The sequence below is a fragment of the Salminus brasiliensis genome, chromosome 22 (assembly GCF_030463535.1).
Source record: "Salminus brasiliensis chromosome 22, fSalBra1.hap2, whole genome shotgun sequence".
NCBI lineage: Eukaryota > Metazoa > Chordata > Actinopteri > Characiformes > Bryconidae > Salminus > Salminus brasiliensis.
Genome location: NC_132899.1, coordinates 513,602 through 527,985, shown reverse-complemented (window position 1 = coordinate 527,985; position 14,384 = coordinate 513,602). Strand labels below are relative to the sequence as shown.

General features: G+C 52.6%; 12 non-coding genes across 12 annotated transcripts; all 12 read right to left on the bottom strand.

Moving 5' to 3' along the window:
- Positions 1-194: 194 nt before the first annotated feature.
- Positions 195-268, bottom strand: trnai-aau (transfer RNA isoleucine (anticodon AAU)). The gene has a single exon. It is a non-coding gene; the product is annotated as a tRNA-Ile (tRNA).
- Positions 269-2,179: 1,911 nt separating this feature from the next.
- On the bottom strand, positions 2,180-2,253 carry trnai-aau (transfer RNA isoleucine (anticodon AAU)). Its single transcript has one exon. It is a non-coding gene; the product is annotated as a tRNA-Ile (tRNA).
- Positions 2,254-2,972: 719 nt separating this feature from the next.
- Positions 2,973-3,044, bottom strand: trnad-guc (transfer RNA aspartic acid (anticodon GUC)). The gene has a single exon. It is a non-coding gene; the product is annotated as a tRNA-Asp (tRNA).
- A 643-nt stretch (positions 3,045-3,687) lies between these two features.
- On the bottom strand, positions 3,688-3,760 carry trnaf-gaa (transfer RNA phenylalanine (anticodon GAA)). Its single transcript has one exon. It is a non-coding gene; the product is annotated as a tRNA-Phe (tRNA).
- A 404-nt stretch (positions 3,761-4,164) lies between these two features.
- trnai-aau (transfer RNA isoleucine (anticodon AAU)) lies at positions 4,165-4,238 on the bottom strand. Its single transcript has one exon. It is a non-coding gene; the product is annotated as a tRNA-Ile (tRNA).
- A 1,434-nt stretch (positions 4,239-5,672) lies between these two features.
- trnaf-gaa (transfer RNA phenylalanine (anticodon GAA)) lies at positions 5,673-5,745 on the bottom strand. The gene has a single exon. It is a non-coding gene; the product is annotated as a tRNA-Phe (tRNA).
- A 404-nt stretch (positions 5,746-6,149) lies between these two features.
- trnai-aau (transfer RNA isoleucine (anticodon AAU)) lies at positions 6,150-6,223 on the bottom strand. The gene has a single exon. It is a non-coding gene; the product is annotated as a tRNA-Ile (tRNA).
- A 1,434-nt stretch (positions 6,224-7,657) lies between these two features.
- trnaf-gaa (transfer RNA phenylalanine (anticodon GAA)) lies at positions 7,658-7,730 on the bottom strand. Its single transcript has one exon. It is a non-coding gene; the product is annotated as a tRNA-Phe (tRNA).
- Positions 7,731-8,134: 404 nt separating this feature from the next.
- trnai-aau (transfer RNA isoleucine (anticodon AAU)) lies at positions 8,135-8,208 on the bottom strand. Its single transcript has one exon. It is a non-coding gene; the product is annotated as a tRNA-Ile (tRNA).
- A 1,434-nt stretch (positions 8,209-9,642) lies between these two features.
- trnaf-gaa (transfer RNA phenylalanine (anticodon GAA)) lies at positions 9,643-9,715 on the bottom strand. Its single transcript has one exon. It is a non-coding gene; the product is annotated as a tRNA-Phe (tRNA).
- Positions 9,716-11,285: 1,570 nt separating this feature from the next.
- Positions 11,286-11,358, bottom strand: trnaf-gaa (transfer RNA phenylalanine (anticodon GAA)). Its single transcript has one exon. It is a non-coding gene; the product is annotated as a tRNA-Phe (tRNA).
- A 2,047-nt stretch (positions 11,359-13,405) lies between these two features.
- trnai-aau (transfer RNA isoleucine (anticodon AAU)) lies at positions 13,406-13,479 on the bottom strand. Its single transcript has one exon. It is a non-coding gene; the product is annotated as a tRNA-Ile (tRNA).
- Between the last annotated feature and the right edge of the window lie 905 nt (positions 13,480-14,384).

Sequence of the window (14,384 nt, the reverse complement as noted above, 5' to 3'; positions counted from 1 at the left end):
TTTCCATCAGGCACGAGTTAGCGGCCATCGATGGCCTCAGTCAGAAACGTGCGCTCTTGTAGCGTCCTTCACAGTGCCGATCGGGAGCAAAGTTACTCTCCTCCTAGCTTGGACTTCATGTCCAGCAATCCCAATGGCCTGCACTTGGTAGACCAAGCCCATTGCTGGTAAACAGTGCGGTGCAAAAGCAGATGTGGCCAGTACAGGGATTGAACCCGCGACCTTGGCGTTATTAGCACCACGCTCTAACCAACTGAGCTAACCGGCCCGGCCGGTGCCCTCGCCCCTCCGGCCGTGGATGACGAAGGTCACGTCCGGCACTGCCTTAGGCCTTACCCAGAAAGTGCCTGTGTGGGGATGTCTGCAGGGGCACTGGAGCATGCCCCTGAGCTTCAACACTCCTTACAGTGAGGACGATACTTTGAATTTCTCAAATGGATTGAGATCTGTCATTTAATTGCCACATTCCTGACAAAGCTCACATTGGCCACAGCTGTTGGGGTAAACTTCCAATGCACTAATCGAGAAACCACCATAGACAAAGGACAGATTGATCCCATCCCTTTTGGTTAGGAGCGTTTCCTAAAGGCAGCAGAAACACCCCTGTGGCATGTTGTCGTCCGGCTTTGAACCATGGACCTCTTTGGAGTAAGGCAAAGATGATGAACACTACCATGCATAGACCACAAGCAGTGCTGGAAAGAGTCTGTGTTCTGCATTCTCAACGACAAGATTTTGCAGAGAGTTTCCTTTCAAATTCAGCCAGCGTACCTGCAGATACATTTGTCAGCTGGTGCTTTCGCAGCCTTGGTGGAATAGAGCTGAGCGAAGCTGCCGTCCAAGCAGCCGACCCACATTTCATTCCCAGCCAGTATGTGAGCTTTCGCGCACCCGGCTCATGCAAGCAGTCACGCTTGCCAGAAGCCAGCGGTGCATCGTCCTCCTTTCAGAAAGCACAGGTTGCATGGGCAGCAAAAGCGACAGGCCCTGCCCGTCGGGGAATCGAACCCTGGTCTTCCGCGTGACAGGCGGAGATACTGTCCACTATACTAACGAGGAACGCATGAGGCGGTGGGGGAATACTGCAAACCTTTACATGTCTGAGTACAGCTGAGGTAGCAGTTTTGTCGGAACGTTGGAATTCCGTCAAGGTGATCAGTTCAGCCGTCTGGGAAAAGATACCGTGTATTGGTCTCTAAAACTTGTCCAGCATGCGCCGTTGCCTATTTCCAGCTGAGAGGAGCGAAGGGGATGCGGCCCCTTCGGCATAGAGATCCTTGACGGGAGGACAACTTGTCCCACTGACCCACTCGGCAGGACTCACCAGTCACTGAAGGGTATTCCCCTGTACCATGGAGCGGTTTCCACATCACACGGAGACGCAACAGATCAGGATGCCCTCCACCATGCTTCTGTAGGAGCAGAGTTTTTGGAGAAGGTGCATGCATGTCAATCTTCTACAGGCTCCTTAGCAAGTAGATGCGTTACTTCACCTTCTTACTTCAAGATGCTTGTTGGAAGGAAAGGCAGGTTTCACTGAGATGTGACCCCTGATCGCTGGATTCAAACGGCACGGTCCTAACTATGACACTACGGAACCTTCTCGCCTGCGTTGTTCTCAAGAGTTCCCCTGAAATAAGGACATCTGATGCCGCCCAGCAACTTGAGAGCGGCGGCCAGAAAAAGCATGTCGCAGGCGTTCTGCCGAAACCCGGGATCGAACCAGCGACCTTTAGATTTTCAGTCTAACGCTTTCCCAACTGAGCTATTTCAGCACGGTGGGCAGTGAGCCCAATCCTGCCTGTGCTGTGCAACCTCAGTCAAGTTATCGTGCTAACAGCCAGTATGCGGCGACAAATGAATGCTAGTTTCTACGGAGATAAGGTGCATGGGGATCTTTTCCTAGGCTGGTGTTGCCTTGGCATGGAGACACGACCGTCAGAGGTATCCGCAAAGGGGAGTTTGTCCCCATAGGACGAGAGCACTTTCCATCAGGCACGAGTTAGCGGCTATCGATGGCCTCAGTCAGAAACGTGCGCTCTTGTAGCGTCCTTCACAGTGCTGATCGGGAGCAAAGTTACTCTCCTCCTAGCTTGGACTTCATGTCCAGCAATCCCAATGGCCTGCACTTGGTAGACCAAGCCCATTGCTGGTAAACAGTGCGGTGCAAAAGCAGATGTGGCCAGTACGGGGATCGAACCCGCGACCTTGGCGTTATTAGCACCACGCTCTAACCAACTGAGCTAACCGGCACGGCCGATGCCCTTGCCCCTCCGGCCGTGGATGACAAAGGTCACGTCCGGCACTGCCTTAGGCCTTACCCAGAAAGTGCCTGTGTGGGGATGTCTGCAGGGGCACTGGAGCATGCCCCTGAGCTTCAACACTCCTTCCAGTGAGGACGATACTTTGAATTTCTCAAATGGATTGAGATCTGTCATTTAATTGCCACATTCCTGACAAAGCTGACATTGGCCACAGCTGTTGGGGTAAACTTCCAATGCACTAATCGAGAAACCACCATAGACAAAGGACAGATTGATCCCATCCCTTTTGGTTAGGAGCGTTTCCTAAAGGCAGCAGAAACACCCCTGTGGCATGTTGTCGTCCGGCTTTGAACCATGGACCTCTTTGGAGTAAGGCAAAGATGATGAACACTACCATGCATAGACCACAAGCAGTGCTGGAAAGAGTCTGTGTTCTGCATTCTCAACGACAAGATTTTGCGGAGAGTTTCCTTTCAAATTCAGCCAGCGTACCTGCAGATACATTTGTCAGCTGGTGCTTTCGCAGCCTTGGTGGAATAGAGCTGAGCGAAGCTGCCGTCCAAGCAGCCGACCCACATTTCATTCCCAGCCAGTATGTGAGCTTTCGCGCACCCGGCTCATGCAAGCAGTCACGCTTGCCAGAAGCCAGCGGTGCATCGTCCTCCTTTCAGAAAGCAGAGGTTGCATGGGCAGCAAAAGCAACAGGCCCTCCCCGTCGGGGAATCGAACCCCGGTCTTCCGCGTGACAGGCGGAGATACTGTCCACTATACTAACGAGGAACGCATGAGGCGGCGGGGGAATACTGCAAACCTTTACATGTCTGAGTACAGCTGAGGTAGCAGTTTTGTCGGAACGTTGGAATTCCGTCAAGGTGATCAGTTCAGCCGTCTGGGAAAAGATACCGTGTATTGGTCTCTAAAACTTGTCCAGCATGCGCCGTTGCCTATTTCCAGCTGAGAGGAGAGAAGGGGATGCGGCCCCTTCGGCATAGAGATCCTTGACGGGAGGACAACTTGTCCCACTGACCCACTCGGCAGGACTCACCAGTCACTGAAGGGTATTCCCCTGTACCATGGAGCGGTTTCCACATCACACGGAGACGCAACAGATCAGGATGCCCTCCACCATGCTTCTGTAGGAGCAGAGTTTTTGGAGAAGGTGCATGCATGTCAATCTTCTACAGGCTCCTTAGCAAGTAGATGCGTTACTTCACCTTCTTACTTCAAGATGCTTGTTGGAAGGAAAGGCAGGTTTCACTGAGATGTGACCCCTGATCGCTGGATTCAAACGGCACGGTCCTAACTATGACACTACGGAACCTTCTCGCCTGCGTTGTTCTCAAGAGTTCCCCTGAAATAAGGACATCTGATGCCGCCCAGCAACTTGACAGCGGCGGCCAGAAAAAGCATGTCGCAGGCGTTCTGCCGAAACCCGGGATCGAACCAGGGACCTTTAGATCTTCAGTCTAACGCTCTCCCAACTGAGCTATTTCGGCACGGTGGGCAGCGAGCCCAGTCCTGCCTGTGCTGTGCAACCTCAGTCAAGTTATCGTGCTAACAGCCAGTATGCGGCGACAAATGAATGCTAGTTTCTACGGAGATAAGGTGCATGGGGATCTTTTCCTAGGCTGGTGTTGCCTTGGCATGGAGACATGACCGTCAGAGGTATCCGCAAAGGGGAGTTTGTCCCCATAGGACGAGAGCACTTTCCATCAGGCATGAGTTAGCGGCTATCGATGGCCTCAGTCAGAAACGTGCGCTCTTGTAGCGTCCTTCACAGTGCCAATCAGGAGCAAAGTTACTCTCCTCCTAGCTTGGACTTCATGTCCAGCAATCCCAATGGCCTGCACTTGGTAGACCAAGCCCATTGCTGGTAAACAGTGCGGTGCAAAAGCAGATGTGGCCAGTACGGGGATCGAACCCGCGACCTTGGCGTTATTAGCACCACGCTCTAACCAACTGAGCTAAACGGCCCGGCCGGTGCCCTCGCCCCTCCGGCCGTGGATGACGAAGGTCATGTCCGGCACTGCCTTAGGCCTTACCCAGAAAGTGCCTGTGTGGGGATGTCTGCAGGGGCACTGGAGCATGCCCCTGAGCTTCAACACTCCTTCCAGTGAGGACGATACTTTGAATTTCTCAAATGGATTGAGATCTGTCATTTAATTGCCACATTCCTGACAAAGCTGACATTGGCCACAGCTGTTGGGGTAAACTTCCAATGCACTAATCGAGAAACCACCATAGACAAAGGACAGATTGATCCCATCCCTTTTGGTTAGGAGCGTTTCCTAAAGGCAGCAGAAACACCCCTGTGGCATGTTGTCGTCCGGCTTTGAACCATGGACCTCTTTGGAGTAAGGCAAAGATGATGAACACTACCATGCATAGACCACAAGCAGTGCTGGAAAGAGTCTGTGTTCTGCATTCTCAACGGCAAGATTTTGCGGAGAGTTTCCTTTCAAATTCAGCCAGCGTACCTGCAGATACATTTGTCAGCTGGTGCTTTCGCAGCCTTGGTGGAATAGAGCTGAGCGAAGCTGCCGTCCAAGCAGCCGACCCACATTTCATTCCCAGCCAGTATGTGAGCTTTCACGCACCCGGCTCATGCAAGCAGTCACGCTTGCCAGAAGCCAGCGGTGCATCGTCCTCCTTTCAGAAAGCAGAGGTTGCATGGGCAGCAAAAGCGGCAGGCCCTCCCTGTCGGGGAATCGAACCCCGGTCTTCCGCGTGACAGGCGGAGATACTGTCCACTATACTATCGAGGAACGCATGAGGCGGTGGGGGAATACTGCAAACCTTTACATGTCTGAGTACAGCTGAGGTAGCAGTTTTGTCGGAACGTTGGAATTCCGTCAAGGTGATCAGTTCAGCAGTCTGGGAAAAGATACCGTGTATTGGTCTCTAAAACTTGTCCAGCATGCGCCGTTGCCTATTTCCAGCTGAGAGGAGCGAAGGGGATGCGGCCCCTTCGGCATAGAGATCCTTGACGGGAGGACAACTTGTCCCACTGACCCACTCGGCAGGACTCACCAGTCACTGAAGGGTATTCCCCTGTACCATGGAGTGGTTTCCACATCACACGGAGACGCAACAGATCAGGATGCCCTCCACCATGCTTCTGTAGGAGCAGAGTTTTTGGAGAAGGTGCATGCATGTCAATCTTCTACAGGCTCCTTAGCAAGTAGATGCGTTACTTCACCTTCTTACTTCAAGATGCTTGTTGGAAGGAAAGGCAGGTTTCACTGAGATGTGACCCCTGATCGCTGGATTCAAACGGCACGGTCCTAACTATGACACTACGGAACCTTCTCGCCTGCGTTGTTCTCAAGAGTTCCCCTGAAATAAGGACATCTGATGCCGCCCAGCAACTTGACAGCGGCAGCCAGAAAAAGCATGTCGCAGGCGTTCTGCCGAAACCCGGGATCGAACCAGGGACCTTTAGATCTTCAGTCTAACGCTTTCCCAACTGAGCTATTTCAGCACGGTGGGCGGCGAGCCCAGTCCTGCCTGTGCTGTGCAACCTCAGTCAAGTTATCGTGCTAACAGCCAGTATGCGGCGACAAATGAATGCTAGTTTCTACGGAGATAAGGTGCATGGGGATCTTTTCCTAGGCTGGTGTTGCCTTGGCATGGAGACACGACCGTCAGAGGTATCCGCAAAGGGGAGTTTGTCCCCATAGGACGAGAGCACTTTCCATCAGGCACAAGTTAGCGGCCATCGATGGCCTCAGTCAGAAACGTGCGCTCTTGTAGCGTCCTTCACAGTGCCGATCGGGAGCAAAGTTACTCTCCTCCTAGCTTGGACTTCATGTCCAGCAATCCCAATGGCCTGCACTTGGTAGACCAAGCCCATTGCTGGTAAACAGTGCGGTGCAAAAGCAGATGTGGCCAGTACGGGGATCGAACCCGCGACCTTGGCGTTATTAGCACCACGCTCTAACCAACTGAGCTAACCGGCCCGGCCGGTGCCCTCGCCCCTCCGGCCGTGGATGACGAAGGTCACGTCCGGCACTGCCTTAGGCCTTACCCAGAAAGTGCCTGTGTGGGGATGTCTGCAGGGGCACTGGAGCATGCCCCTGAGCTTCAACACTCCTTCCAGTGAGGACGATACTTTGAATTTCTCAAATGGATTGAGATCTGTCATTTAATTGCCACATTCCTGACAAAGCTCACATTGGCCACAGCTGTTGGGGTAAACTTCCAATGCACTAATCGAGAAACCACCATAGACAAAGGACAGATTGATCCCATCCCTTTTGGTTAGGAGCGTTTCCTAAAGGCAGCAGAAACACCCCTGTGGCATGTTGTCGTCCGGCTTTGAACCATGGACCTCTTTGGAGTAAGGCAAAGATGATGAACACTACCATGCATAGACCACAAGCAGTGCTGGAAAGAGTCTGTGTTCTGCATTCTCAACGACAAGATTTTGCGGAGAGTTTCCTTTCAAATTCAGCCAGCGTACCTGCAGATACATTTGTCAGCTGGTGCTTTCGCAGCCTTGGTGGAATAGAGCTGAGCGAAGCTGCCGTCCAAGCAGCCGACCCACATTTCATTCCCAGCCAGTATGTGAGCTTTCGCGCACTCGGCTCATGCAAGCAGTCACGCTTGCCAGAAGCCAGCGGTGCATCGTCCTCCTTTCAGAAAGCACAGGTTGCATGGGCAGCAAAAGCAACAGGCCCTCCCCGTCGGGGAATCGAACCCCGGTCTCCCGCGTGACAGGCGGAGATTCTGTCCACTATACTAACGAGGAACGCATGAGGCGGCGGGGGAATACTGCAAACCTTTACATGTCTGAGTACAGCTGAGGTAGCAGTTTTGTCGGAACGTTGGAATTCCGTCAAGGTGATCAGTTCAGCCGTCTGGGAAAAGATACCGTGTATTGGTCTCTAAAACTTGTCCAGCATGCGCCGTTGCCTATTTCCAGCTGAGATGAGCGAAGGGGATGCGGCCCCTTCGGCATAGAGATCCTTGACGGGAGGACAACTTGTCCCACTGACCCACTCGGCAGGACTCACCAGTCACTGAAGGGTATTCCCCTGTACCATGGAGCGGTTTCCACATCACACGGAGACGCAACAGATCAGGATGCCCTCCACCATGCTTCTGTAGGAGCAGAGTTTTTGGAGAAGGTGCATGCATGTCAATCTTCTACAGGCTCCTTAGCAAGTAGATGCGTTACTTCACCTTCTTACTTCAAGATGCTTGTTGGAAGGAAAGGCAGGTTTCACTGAGATGTGACCCCTGATCGCTGGATTCAAACGGCACGGTCCTAACTATGACACTACGGAACCTTCTTGCCTGCGTTGTTCTCAAGAGTTCCCCTGAAATAAGGACATCTGATGCCGCCCAGCAACTTGACAGCGGCGGCCAGAAAAAGCATGTCGCAGGCGTTCTGCCGAAACCCGGGATCGAACCAGGGACCTTTAGATCTTCAGTCTAACGCTCTCCCAACTGAGCTATTTCGGCACAGCAGGCAGCGAGCCCAGTCCTGCCTGTGCTGTGCAACCTCAGTCAAGTTATCGTGCTAACAGCCAGTATGCGGCGACAAATGAATGCTAGTTTCTACGGAGATAAGTTGCATGGGGATCTTTTCCTAGGCTGGTGTTGCCTTGGCATGGAGACACGACCGTCAGAGGTATCCGCAAAGGGGAGTTTGTCCCCATAGGACGAGAGCACTTTCCATCAGGCACGAGTTAGCGGCCATCGATGGCCTCAGTCAGAAACGTGCGCTCTTGTAGCGTCCTTCACAGTGCCGATCGGGAGCAAAGTTACTCTCCTCCTAGCTTGGACTTCATGTCCAGCAATCCCAATGGCCTGCACTTGGTAGACCAAGCCCATTGCTGGTAAACAGTGCGGTGCAAAAGCAAACGTGGCCAGTACGGGGATCGAACCCGCGACCTTGGCGTTATTAGCACCACGCTCTAACCAACTGAGCTAACCAGCCCGGCCGGTGCTCTCGCCCCTCCGGCCGTGGATGACGAAGGTCACGTCCGGCACTGCCTTAGGCCTTACCCAGAAAGTGCCTGTGTGGGGATGTCTGCAGGGGCACTGGAGCATGCCCCTGAGCTTCAACACTCCTTCCAGTGAGGACGATACTTTGAATTTCTCAAATGGATTGAGATCTGTCATTTAATTGCCACATTCCTGACAAAGCTCACATTGGCCACAGCTGTTGGGGTAAACTTCCAATGCACTAATCGAGAAACCACCATAGACAAAGGACAGATTGATCCCATCCCTTTTGGTTAGGAGCGTTTCCTAAAGGCAGCAGAAACACCCCTGTGGCATGTTGTCGTCCGGCTTTGAACCATGGACCTCTTTGGAGTAAGGCAAAGATGATGAACACTACCATGCATAGACCACAAGCAGTGCTGGAAAGAGTCTGTGTTCTGCATTCTCAACGACAAGATTTTGCGGAGAGTTTCCTTTCAAATTCAGCCAGCGTACCTGCAGATACATTTGTCAGCTGGTGCTTTCGCAGCCTTGGTGGAATAGAGCTGAGCGAAGCTGCCGTCCAAGCAGCCGACCCACATTTCATTCCCAGCCAGTATGTGAGCTTTCGCGCACCCGGCTCATGCAAGCAGTCACGCTTGCCAGAAGCCAGCGGTGCATCGTCCTCCTTTCAGAAAGCAGAGGTTGCATGGGCAGCAAAAGCAACAGGCCCTCCCCGTCGGGGAATCGAACCCCGGTCTTCCGCGTGACAGGCGCAGATACTGTCCACTATACTAACGAGGAACGCATGAGGCAGTGGGGGAATACTGCAAACCTTTACATGTGTGAGTACAGCTGAGGTAGCAGTTTTGTCGGAACGTTGGAATTCCGTCAAGGTGATCAGTTCAGCCGTCTGGGAAAAGATACCGTGTATTGGTCTCTAAAACTTGTCCAGCATGCGCCGTTGCCTATTTCCAGCTGAGAGGAGCGAAGGGGATGCGGCCCCTTCGGCATAGAGATCCTTGACGGGAGGACAATTTGTCCCACTGACCCACTCGGCAGGACTCACCAGTCACTGAAGGGTATTCCCCTGTACCATGGAGCGGTTTCCACATCACACGGAGACGCAACAGATCAGGATGCCCCCCACCATGCTTCTGTAGGAGCAGAGTTTTTGGAGAAGGTGCATGCATGTCAATCTTCTACAGGCTCCTTAGCAAGTAGATGCGTTACTTCACCTTCTTACTTCAAGATGCTTGTTGGAAGGAAAAGCAGGTTTCACTGAGATGTGACCCCTGATCACTGGATTCAAACGGCATGGTCCTAACTATGACACTACGGAACCTTCTCGCCTGCGTTGTTCTCAAGAGTTCCCCTGAAATAAGGACATCTGATGCCGCCCAGCAACTTGACAGCGGCGGCCAGAAAAAGCACATCGCAGGCGTTCTGCCGAAACCCGGGATCGAACCAGAGACCTTTAGATCTTCAGTCTAACGCTCTCCCAACTGAGCTATTTCGGCACAGTGGGCAGTGAGCCCAGTCCTGCCTGTGCTGTGCAACCTCAGTCAAGTTATCGTGCTAACAGCCATTATGCGGCGACAAATGAATGCTAGTTTCTACGGAGATAAGGTGCATGGGGATCTTTTCCTAGGCTGTTGTTGCCTTGGCATGGAGACACGACCGTCAGAGGTATCTGCAAAGGGGAGTTTGTCCCCATAGGACGAGAGCACTTTCCATCAGGCACGAGTTAGCGGCTGGCACTGGAGCATGCCCCTGAGCTTCAACACTTCTTCCAGTGAGGACGATACTTTGAATTTCTCAAATGGATTGAGATCTGTCATTTAATTGCCACATTCCTGACAAAGCTCACATTGGCCACAGCTGTTGGGGTAAACTTCCAATGCACTAATCGAGAAACCACCATAGACAAAGGACAGATTGATCCCATCCCTTTTGGTTAGGAGCGTTTCCTAAAGGCAGCAGAAACACCCCTGTGGCATGTTGTCGTCCGGCTTTGAACCATGGACCTCTTTGGAGTAAGGCAAAGATGATGAACACTACCATGCATAGACCACAAGCAGTGCTGGAAAGAGTCTGTGTTCTGCATTCTCAACGACAAGATTTTGCGGAGAGTTTCCTTTCAAATTCAGCCAGCGTACCTGCAGATACATTTGTCAGCTGGTGCTTTCGCAGCCTTGGTGGAATAGAGCTGAGCGAAGCTGCCGTCCAAGCAGCCGACCCACATTTCATTCCCAGCCAGTATGTGAGCTTTCGCGCACCCGGCTCATGCAAGCAGTCACGCTTGCCAGAAGCCAGCGGTGCATCGTCCTCCTTTCAGAAAGCACAGGTTGCATGGGCAGCAAAAGCAACAGGCCCTCCCCGTCGGGGAATCGAACCCCAGTCTTCCGCGTGACAGGCGCAGATACTGTCCACTATACTAACGAGGAACGCATGAGGCAGTGGGGGAATACTGCAAACCTTTACATGTTTGAGTACAGCTGAGGTAGCAGTTTTGTCGGAACGTTGGAATTCCGTCAAGGTGATCAGTTCAGCCGTCTGGGAAAAGATATCGTGTATTGGTCTCTAAAACTTGTCCAGCATGCGCCGTTGCCTATTTCCAGCTGAGAGGAGCGAAGGGGATGCGGCCCCTTCGGCATAGAGATCCTTGACGGGAGGACAACTTGTCCCACTGACCCACTCGGCAGGACTCACCAGTCACTGAAGGGTATTCCCCTGTACCATGGAGCGGTTTCCACATCACACGGAGACACAACAGATCAGGATGCCCCCCACCATGCTTCTGTAGGAGCAGAGTTTTTGGAGAAGGTGCATGCATGTCAATCTTCTACAGGCTCCTTAGCAAGTAGATGCGTTACTTCACCTTCTTACTTCAAGATGCTTGTTGGAAGGAAAAGCAGGTTTCACTGAGATGTGACCCCTGATCACTGGATTCAAACGGCATGGTCCTAACTATGACACTACGGAACCTTCTCGCCTGCGTTGTTCTCAAGAGTTCCCCTGAAATAAGGACATCTGATGCCGCCCAGCAACTTGACAGCGGCGGCCAGAAAAAGCACATCGCAGGCGTTCTGCCGAAACCCGGGATCGAACCAGGGACCTTTAGATCTTCAGTCTAACACTCTCCCAACTGAGCTATTTCGGCACAGTGGACAGCGAGCCCAGTCCTGCCTGTGCTGTGCAACCTCAGTCAAGTTATCGTGCTAACAGCCATTATGCGGCGACAAATGAATGCTAGTTTCTACGGAGATAAGGTGCATGGGGATCTTTTCCTAGGCTGTTGTTGCCTTGGCATGGAGACACGACCGTCAGAGGTATCTGCAAAGGGGAGTTTGTCCCCATAGGACGAGAGCACTTTCCATCAGGCACGAGCTAGCGGCTGGCACTGGAGCATGCCCCTGAGCTTCAACACTTCTTCCAGTGAGGACGATACTTTGAATTTCTCAAATGGATTGAGATCTGTCATTTAATTGCCACATTCCTGACAAAGCTCACATTGGCCACAGCTGTTGGGGTAAACTTCCAATGCACTAATCGAGAAACCACCATAGACAAAGGACAGATTGATCCCATCCCTTTTGGTTAGGAGCGTTTCCTAAAGGCAGCAGAAACACCCCTGTGGCATGTTGTCGTCCGGCTTTGAACCATGGACCTCTTTGGAGTAAGGCAAAGATGATGAACACTACCATGCATAGACCACAAGCAGTGCTGGAAAGAGTCTGTGTTCTGCATTCTCAACGACAAGATTTTGCGGAGAGTTTCCTTTCAAATTCAGCCAGCGTACCTGCAGATACATTTGTCAGCTGGTGCTTTCGCAGCCTTGGTGGAATAGAGCTGAGCGAAGCTGCCGTCCAAGCAGCCGACCCACATTTCATTCCCAGCCAGTATGTGAGCTTTCGCGCACCCGGCTCATGCAAGCAGTCACGCTTGCCAGAAGCCAGCGGTGCATCGTCCTCCTTTCAGAAAGCACAGGTTGCATGGGCAGCAAAAGCAACAGGCCCTCCCCGTCGGGGAATCGAACCCCTGTCTTCCGCGTGACAGGCGGAGATACTGTCCACTATACTAACGAGGAACGCATGAGGCGGTGGGGGAATACTGCAAACCTTTACATGTCTGAGTACAGCTGAGGTAGCAGTTTTGTCGGAACGTTGGAATTCCGTCAAGGTGATCAGTTCAGCCGTCTGGGAAAAGATACCGTGTATTGGTCTCTAAAACTTGTCCAGCATGCGCCGTTGCCTATTTCCAGCTGAGAGGAGCGAAGGGGATGCGGCCCCTTCGGCATAGAGATCCTTGACGGGAGGACAACTTGTCCCACTGACCCACTCGGCAGGACTCACCAGTCACTGAAGGGTATTCCCCTGTACCATGGAGCGGTTTCCACATCACACGGAGACGCAACAGATCAGGATGCCCTCCACCATGCTTCTGTAGGAGCAGAGTTTTTGGAGAAGGTGCATGCATGTCAATCTTCTACAGGCTCCTTAGCAAGTAGATGCGTTACTTCACCTTCTTACTTCAAGATGCTTGTTGGAAGGAAAGGCAGGTTTCACTGAGATGTGACCCCTGATCGCTGGATTCAAACGGCACGGTCCTAACTATGACACTACGGAACCTTCTCGCCTGCGTTGTTCTCAAGAGTTCCCCTGAAATAAGGACATCTGATGCCGCCCAGCAACTTGACAGCGGCGGCCAGAAAAAGCATGTCGCAGGCGTTCTGCCGAAACCCGGGATCGAACCAGCGACCTTTAGATCTTCAGTCTAACGCTCTCCCAACTGAGCTATTTCTGCACGGTGGGCAGCGAGCCCAGTCCTGCCTGTGCTGTGCAACCTCAGTCAAGTTATCGTGCTAACAGCCAGTATGCGGCGACAAATGAATGCTAGTTTCTACGGAGATAAGGTGCATGGGGATCTTTTCCTAGGCTGGTGTTGCCTTGGCATGGAGACACGACCGTCAGAGGTATCCGCAAAGGGGAGTTTGTCCCCATAGGACGAGAGCACTTTCCATCAGGCACGAGTTAGCGGCCATCGATGGCCTCAGTCAGAAACGTGCGCTCTTGTAGCGTCCTTCACAGTGCCGATCGGGAGCAAAGTTACTCTCCTCCTAGCTTGGACTTCATGTCCAGCAATCCCAATGGCCTGCACTTGGTAGACCAAGCCCATTGCTGGTAAACAGTGCGGTGCAAAAGCAGATGTGGCCAGTACGGGGATCGAACCCGCGACCTTGGCGTTATTAGCACCACGCTCTAACCAACTGAGCTAACCGGCCCGGCCGGTGCCCTCGCCCCTCCGGCCGTGGATGACGAAGGTCACGTCCGGCACTGCCTTAGGCCTTACCCAGAAAGTGCCTGTGTGGGGATGTCTGCAGGGGCACTGGAGCATGCCCCTGAGCTTCAACACTCCTTCCAGTGAGGACGATACTTTGAATTTCTCAAATGGATTGAGATCTGTCATTTAATTGCCACATTCCTGACAAAGCTCACATTGGCCACAGCTGTTGGGGTAAACTTCCAATGCACTAATCGAGAAACCACCATAGACAAAGGACAGATTGATCCCATCCCTTTTGGTTAGGAGCGTTTCCTAAAGGCAGCAGAAAAACCCCTGTGGCATGTTGTCGTCCAGCTTTGAACCATGGACCTCTTTGGAGTAAGGCAAAGATGATGAACACTACCATGCATAGACCACAAGCAGTGCTGGAAAGAGTCTGTGTTCTGCATTCTCAACGACAAGATTTTGCGGAGAGTTTCCTTTCAAATTCAGCCAGCGTACCTGCAGATACATTTGTCAGCTGGTGCTTTCGCAGCCTTGGTGGAATAGAGCTGAGCGAAGCTGCCGTCCAAGCAGCCGACCCACATTTCATTCCCAGCCAGTATGTGAGCTTTCGCGCACCCGGCTCATGCAAGCAGTCACGCTTGCCAGAAGCCAGCGGTGCATCGTCCTCCTTTCAGAAAGCAGAGGTTGCATGGGCAGCAAAAGCAACAGGCCCTCCCCGTCGGGGAATCGAACCCCGGTCTTCCGCGTGACAGGCGGAGATACTGTCCATTATACTAACAAGGAACGCATGAGGCGGCGGGGGAATACTGCAAACCTTTACATGTCTGAGTACAGCTGAGGTAGCAGTTTTGTCGGAACGTTGGAATTCCGTCAAGGTGATCAGTTCAGCCGTCTGGG